We start from the raw sequence: 8462 nt of genomic DNA, 5'->3' as shown, positions 1-8462 counted from the left end.
TTTTCCACGCATTTACTTTATTTTCTTTAAGTTAATTTTTTTCACTGTTCCAAGATTCATTGTTTATGCACCACACCCAGTGCTCTATGCAATACGTTCCCTCCTTAATACCCACTACCAGGCTCACCCAACCCCCAAGCCATCCCCCTGCCAAAACCCTCAGTTTGTTTTTCAGAGTTCACAGTCTCTCATGCTCTGCCATGAAATTAGTTTAATTTATTCCAGCCCAATATGCACCAACTCAATTTTCAAGATTGTAACCCTATCTTTCTATTAGAAATGACATTACCAACAAGACTTCCTTCTGGATTTATTCTTATATTTTCCAGCCAAAAAGCTGCTTTCTAAAGTTACTTAGGCCAGCAACTTTATCCTCATCTCATCATTAAAATTACATCATATATTTGTAATGCAGTATGATTCTTTAATCACAGTCTATAATTCATCATGGATCCCTTGACCTCCTAAATTTTTAAAATTTGTATGTGTGAATATTCATTATTTGTGTCACAAAGGTCAATGGGCTTTGAGAAATGCACATTGCCCTGTATCCACCACAGTAGCACTACTAAGATTAGGTCCACCACTGACTATCCCTTGGATTTTCATGTGAATGTAAATTTTCAAATCAGCTATATATATACAAACTGAGGGTTATATACAAACTGAGGATTATATACAAACAATGAATCATGGAGCAACACACATCAAAAACTAGTCATGTACAGTGATGGACAAAACATAATAAAAAAAGTTTTTAAAGATACCTAGGACAAAAAAAAAAAAAAAGATACCTAGGACACAAATGATGGTTTGCACAATTTGTCTATGTTTAATTAATAAGAAGCTGCCAAACTGTCTGCTGTACTGTTTTCCATCCTCGTGAGCAATAAACAAGAGTTCCTATTGCTCTACCACCTCACCAATATTTGATATTCTCAGGTTTTTAGGGTTAAGCAATTTTATAGGCATGCCATTAATTTTTGAGATTCATTTTTTTGTAATTAAATAAGGTTATAGTCTAGGGTCTTAGCCATCCCCTAGTAAAGGGGCACATGTGTACTCAAAACTTGGCCTATGTGGTATACTTTATCAGAATTTAAAATTATAGGAAAGGGGAAAATGTTTGGAAATGCTTGGAGTTTACATATTACATATGCAGCCTTCAATGAGACTGAATTCTGATGGCAGACTCTTCTACAGTTCTACAGTACAAAATTTTGTACGTGTAAACAGCAATTGGGATTCTTTAGTTTCTACCCAATTATAAGGCTGGTTCCCTAGTTTTTTTACCCATTCATGTGCTTTACAAAGCCCTCTAATAAATTTCACTGGCTTACATTAGTCAAAGTAATTTTCAATGTTTTATGAACAAATAAACCTAACTTGTATACAGTAGTCCCCTTTGTTCACAGAGGTACATTTTAAGACTTCCAGTTTATATCTAAAACTGCAGATAGTACCAAACTCTGTATGTCCTGGTCTTTCTCTTATACATGTACACCTATAATAAAACTTTATTTATAAATTAGGCATATTAAAATATTAAAACAAAGTAAACATAGTAAAATATTAAAACAAAATCTTAATAATGAAGTAGAGCAATTATAATATACTGTAATAAAAGTTATATGAATGTGGTCTCTCTCAAAATATCTCCTTATCCTGTACTTACCCTTCTTCTTATGATGATATGAGGTGATAAAATGTCCATGTGATGAGAAGAAGTGAAGCGAATGACATAGGCATTGTGACATAATGCTAAGCTACCACTCATCTTCTTTTATTATTATTATTATTAACAGGTAATGTATTTTTTCAGAGGTACAGGTCTGTGATTTATAAGTCTTATTAATACCCTATGCTCATTTCAACACATAACTTCCCCAATGTCCATCACCAAGTTACCCCATCCCACCACCTCCCTCCTCTCCAGCAAGCCTCAGTTTGTTTCCTTAAGATTAAGAGTCTCTTATGGTTTGTCTCCCTCCCCGGTCCCATCTTATTTCATTTTTTTCTCCCTTACCCTGTGATCTTCTTTTGTTTCTCAGATTCCTCATATTAGTGAGATCATATGATAATTGTCTTTCTTTGATTGATTTATTTTGCTTAACATAATATCTTCTAATTCCATCCACGTTGTTGCAAATGGCAAGATTTGGGGTTTTGATGGCTGCACAATATTCCAATGTATATATAATACATCTTCTTTATCCATTCATCTGTTGATGAGTGGATCTTTCATTCCATCTAGGCTCTTTCCATAGTTTGGCTATTACAGACATTGCTGCTATAAACATTGGGGTGCATGTGCCCCTTCGGATCACCACATTTGCATCTTTAAGGTAAATACCCAGTAGTGCAATTGCTGGGTCATAGGGTAGCTCTATTTTCAGCTTTTTGAGGAACCTCCATGCTTTTTTCCAGAGGAACCTCCATACTTTTTTCCAGAGTGACTGCACCAGCTTACATTCTCACCAACAGTGTAGGAGGGCTCTCTTTTCTCCACATCCTCGCTAACACCTGTCATTTTCTGACTGGTTAATTTTACCTGTTCTAACTGGTGTGAGGTGGTATCCCACTGTGGTTTTGATTTGTATTTCCCTGATGCCCAGGGATGTTGAGCACTTTTTCATGTGTCTGTTGGACATTTGGGTGTCTTCTTTGCAGTTTTTCCCATTCATCTTCTGATGCTATGTCAGAAGGACGATCATCTACTTCTGGACCACAATCAAACACAGGTACCCAAAACCATGGAAAGTGAAACTGTGAGTAAGGAGAAAACTACTGTACACTCAATTAAACAAATGAAAAAAGAATACTCATACATGGAGTGCAGAGGATAAAATAACAATTCATCTATTGGAAATATTGGTATGGAGCAAAGAAAATCTATTTTTTAATTCTAGACCACATATCAGAATAGTACAAAAACCATTTTGTCCTATAAGAAAAATATCAAAGTAGCCTTTGATAAAAGGATTTTTGGTTGGTTTTGTAAGAATTAGAAGAGAAGCTTATTTTTATTAATAGTAGGTTATATACCAGAGTACTTGACTCTACCATTCCCCATTCTGCTGCCTATTTGCCCTCTCCTTTTCTAACCTTACAAGTTGTGTACACTCTAAGATTACTGGGATTTTTCAGAATTGATTAGCTATTTCAATATCTCAATAGAAGTAGGCAACTCACATTAAACATCAAATCTTTTACAACATCCTTTCACTTCTGCCTTCTGCATCTTCCCCTTAACATTATAATTTAACCTCATGGTACACAAATAAAAGATATACAATACAAATGAACCCTCCCCCCCCAGCAATCTTTTCTGTTGGGTTTTTTGTTTTGATTTTGGTTTTGGTTTTTTTGGATATTTGAATTGCATACAAATTGCATTTGAAAGAACAACCTAAATTTAAAATTATAGGTAACAACAAGACAATAAATATCACACTCCAAATGTAACTAACTTCATTATAATTACAACATCAATTCAACAAATATTTAGAAAACAAAAATATCACATATAATTAAAATATCAAATACAAAGCAAATAAAAATTTTGTACATGTAAACAGCAATTATCAAAGAAAAAGATGATCCAGTACAAACTGGCAAATGTAATTTGAAACATCCAGTGCAATTTTTTTCCCCTCAAAATAGAACATTGGTATGAAAGACTTTACCTTTGTAGATTTGGATGCTCAATTTTTAGAACACTGGATATGAAATATCTTTATCTCTTTGACATGATAATAAGCCAATAGCAATCAATATTAAAAATAAATACAATCAAGATACAAACACCAATAATTCATTGAATTAAACTCATGATGGCACACACAAAAAAATCTTATACCATGATTTCTAGTCAAGAATTATGGGCCCCAATTAAGTCACTGTGAATAGATTTATAAAAAATTAAATATTATAACTCAGAAATCGTCCTGCTTTGGGTTGACACTTCCTCTATTCATAAGAGACTGCTAATTCCAAGATCATCTTCCTACCAAAGAAATTTTTCTGCCCATGATCTAAAGAGGCCCAGTCTCATATAGTTGTAACTACATAGAGTAGGGAGTATAATATGTTGATAAGTTTTACTGATACTGAATATCTAACACTGCTCTAAAGGAGAGAGAAGGATTGCTATTACTCCTTCCATTACCCTTTCCATTTGGTCATCTGTGAGATGGTCAACTTAAGGATCCTTAAGTGACTCAAACTTCACACCATGTTAAAAGTGATTCATGATGAAATTATCAATAAGCCCATTAATGAGGAAGTCATAAAAAATGGAATTAATGTAAAGCTTTTTTCTTCCACAGGATTTTCCCCAAAGCTTGCTTGACATCCTTGTTTCTTAGAGAACAGATCAGAGGGTTTAACATGGGTGTGACCAATATGTAAAATACTGAAGCCACTTTACGAAGTTCAGGATTGCTTGGTGGTGTGAGATACACGAAGGAAACAGTCCCATAGAGTAAACTTACCACTCCCAAATGGGAACTGCAGGTGGAGAAGGCTTTCTTTCTCCCTTCACTGGAGGGAATCTTCAAGACTGTGGTCACAATGTACATGTAAGACACTACAATAACAACTATTGTAGGCAAAATAATGAAGGCAGCCAAACTGAGAGATACCATCTTATTGACAGAGAGATTGGAACAGGAGATCTTCTCAATTTGGTAAGAATCACAGTAAAAGTGATCAATGACTCGGGAAGCACAGAAAGACACTGAGAATGTTACGCTGACTTGGAGGATGGAACTGAGCCAGCCACAGAAATAGGAACCAGCCACCAGCTGAGTGCAAAGGTGTTTTGACATGTGGACACTGTAAAGAAGAGGATTGCAATGGCAATGAAGCGGTCATAGGCCATGGCTGCCAGGATGAACCCTTCTGCTACAATGAAGAGGGCAAAAAAGAAACACTGGGCAGCACACCCCACAAAGGAGATAGTCTTTTTCTCAGACAGGAAGTTGACCATGGCTTTTGGGGCAATAACAGTGGAGTAGAAAAGATCAATGAAGGAGAGATTGCCTAGAAAAAAATACATTGGTGTATTCAGCTGGGAGTCAGTCACAATGATTGCCATCATACTAATGTTCCCCAAAAGGACCATGCCATAGACCAGCAGGAAAAGGAGAAAAAGGAGAAAGTGGAGCTCTGGATGGACCCTGAAGCCTACAAGAATGAAGTCAGTTACATCTGAGTGGTTGCCTGCTCCCTTGTCGCTCATGCCAAGAACCTGCTAAGAGGTACAAGACAAGATTAAAAATTGAACTTCCTATCTATTTCCTGATATCATAAAATATCATTTTCTTTTATGGAAGATATTGGAATTTGTGTTACATTCACCTACTTGCCAGCTAATTTTGCTAGGCATGATTTCTGGTGTCCTTTTCTAGAACCTAAATCTAAGGAATGTTGTGATTTCCCAGCAGCACATAACACGTAAGTTACCTAACTCATAGTTTTCTAATGTGACTCGCCAAATCCAGTGTTCTTCCCATTATGGCACATGTGACATCAATGCATAAAGCATTATTTCTTTATACCTGTTTAGCTCTTCACTTTATTTTCATGATGTTAAATATATCTGAAGGTTTTAGAGATATAGAAGTATTCATTCTAATTTTTAATTATCATTTCAAATTCATTTTATTTTTGATAATGCTTCCAATTTAAAATAGAATGATCTAATTAAAGACTGATTTAAAGTTCCATGAAGTGACATTAGACCCAAATAGAGGATAATATTTAAACAGTCTGTGAGAGTTTATGTTATCAAGAGATTCAGTTTGGTATCCAAAATAAAAACCTTGAAAAATAGAATGCATCATCAGCTTCTTGAAGTAGAAAAGCTCAGCCACACTACCAGGAGGGGAAATCCATGGATTCTATATCTGCACAATCTGTCAAGAAGCCAATTTTATTTTAAACATCTGTGCAAGTGGGTGAAAAAAAAGAAACTTCAAAATATTGTATTGACTAAAAATTTTAGAAAAGTAATTATGATGTCTCCATTTAGAAAGAGACCCATAAACATATTAAAACTTTCAAATGATTATTTTGAATCTGTGACACAGCAGAATAGTATGATTTATCTAATACTTTGGAAACTTTGTTTTCTGCAATACTGTGACACAGCTATTTCTGTTATTCAGATTTTAACACCAATTATGACTTATATCACCCAACAGAGAGGAGAGCCTGTGCAGCTTATCAAAAGCATCAAATGATCTAAGAAGTATTCATTTTTGACTTGGCACATATGGCAGAATAGCCATACTTTGCTCTCATCCTCCTTCAGGCAATTGACTGTCTGTGTTCTTCATCCTCTGTCCTCGTTCTTCGGCTCCTACTGCTCTCAGCCCATCTTCTTCCTCATCATCACATATTAACTTTTCTAAAAATGTTAGCAAATTGGTGCACAAGAAAAGAAAACTGGCAGCAGTTCAGTGGTAGTATCCTTAGATCTCTTCTTTACCCCACTGCTCCCATGGCAAACAGGAATCCACTGAAATAATCCTAATTAAATTTATTTTTGAAAAAAGCACTAAGTGCCCATGTTAACTTGTACAAGGGTGTTTACATTTAAATATTGTAAAACTAGGTTTAAAGGAATAAAGATTTAACAGGGGAGTTTTGGGCATCAGACATCAGATATTAAGTGGGTGATAGAAAAGGAAAAAGAGAGATTATAGAGAAAGGTAGAAGGCCTTGTCAACACTACCAAATTCACATCATACAACTGGATAATCAAGCAGTATTTTAGCAGAAAATCTTCTTTGTTTTATTTATAGCTCACACTGTTATTAACCAAATTACATTTATTGTATGAAACTGTATCAGCCAGTATGCAGTGACAGGAAATCATTGTTTTGAGATCATTATCATTTTTAGAGACTAATGTGTATTCATCCAATCATTAAGTCACTGAACACTGTGGGCCACTTAGTGTATACCTGCCAAAATATAGGAATACACAAGTATCAGAAAGGAGCTTTTCCCCAAAGTATGAATGCATTGCATTTTCTTCTTTGCCAACATTTTATTATGAAATAACCTGGAGGTTGTGATTTGCCCTTCAGGAAAAGGGACATGCGTTTTTTGAGGTGCATAGTAACTTCTTTATATAATTTGTAAAAGTAAATGTTATCAATCAGAAAATAAGTGTCATGCATGAAGGCACACAGACATACTCATGAATGACTCATTATTTGACTGAAATAAACATAAATTTATCTCATCTCTTACCTGAATATTCCTTTCTTTACTTTTCTTGAATAATTCTCTAATGGTAGATGCAAGGACACCAAAGATATTGAGCTTAATTCTAGAAATACAAACAAGTTTATACAACTGTATGAAGGAAATTAAAAACAATGTCAAAATTAAACATTTTTTTAAAATTAATACTTCAAACAAGACATAAAATCTTGTTTTGAAACACAGTTTCATTCTGTTTTAGGCTCTGCTTGTAGATTAATAACACCACATTCTTCAATTAAGAGTATCTTTTTGGGGGCACTCAGGTGGCTCGTTGTTTAGGCTTCTGCCTTCAGCTCTGGTCATGATCTTGGTGTCCTAGCGTCCGTTGCACATCAGGCTCCCTGCTCAACTAGGAGCCTGCTTCTCCCTCTCCCTGCCACACCCCTGCTTGTGTTGGGACTTTCTCTCTCTCTCTGTCAAATAAATACATAGAATCTTAAAAAATATATATTTTATCTCAATAGTGTTCCTGATAATCCCCTATAAATTTGTACCTTTGTAGAGATAAGAGGATGAAGTAGGTGTTCTAGTGAGCCCTCTTCCAACCCAATGAATGTTTCTTCATAAAAACTGATGTGAAAATGCAGCTGAGCCTGTAGAGCTGCCCTGCACGAGCATGAGATATCTCACAGGCCTTGGATTGAGGGAAATGATGGCAAATGGGAATTTAAGCAAAGCGAAGATAAAATCACCAGTGAATAGTAGAGTCCCTGATGGCCTGGGGAATGCAGCAGAGGAGTCCTGGTGCCCTTTGTTAGCTCTACTGAAAACATTTCAAGCAATTACACCATGGATTGCATAGAAAAGGGCCCCTCAGAAAGAAGTAAGAATAAGTCAAATACAGGATAACAATAGTAGGCTCCACCTTGATCCCATGAGGACCACATAGAACAGACAAAGAGATGAATTATATTACTCTTATTACTCACCTTGAATTAACTCTAGGTCCCTTTTCACATTTTCTATTAGAAAACTTGTTTTAAGTTTGAGATAATATATTTTATATATTTCCATACCTGTTTAATTTGCTGCCCTCAGCAATCACATTGAATTTATCTACTGATACTTTTACCTGACATCTCATAGTCTTGTATAGTCTAGGTTCATTGTCCCTATTTCCTCATCAGATCTAACTCTCTGCTAAATGATTTCTATTTGTGTACTATACCATAAAATATATTACA

General features: G+C 35.3%; 1 pseudogene across 1 annotated transcript; it reads right to left on the bottom strand.

Annotated features, from left to right (window-relative positions):
* Nucleotides 1-4301: 4301 nt before the first annotated feature.
* On the bottom strand, nucleotides 4302-5242 carry LOC309868837 (olfactory receptor 9K2-like; annotated as a pseudogene). Its single transcript has one exon. The product of its transcript is annotated as an olfactory receptor 9K2-like (transcript).
* Nucleotides 5243-8462: the final 3220 nt, after the last annotated feature.

Source organism: Mustela nivalis (assembly GCF_964662115.1).
Source record: "Mustela nivalis genome assembly, chromosome: 7".
Classification (NCBI taxonomy): domain Eukaryota; kingdom Metazoa; phylum Chordata; class Mammalia; order Carnivora; family Mustelidae; genus Mustela; species Mustela nivalis.
Note: the sequence above shows the minus strand (reverse complement) of the source record. Positions and strands in the feature narration are given on the sequence as shown.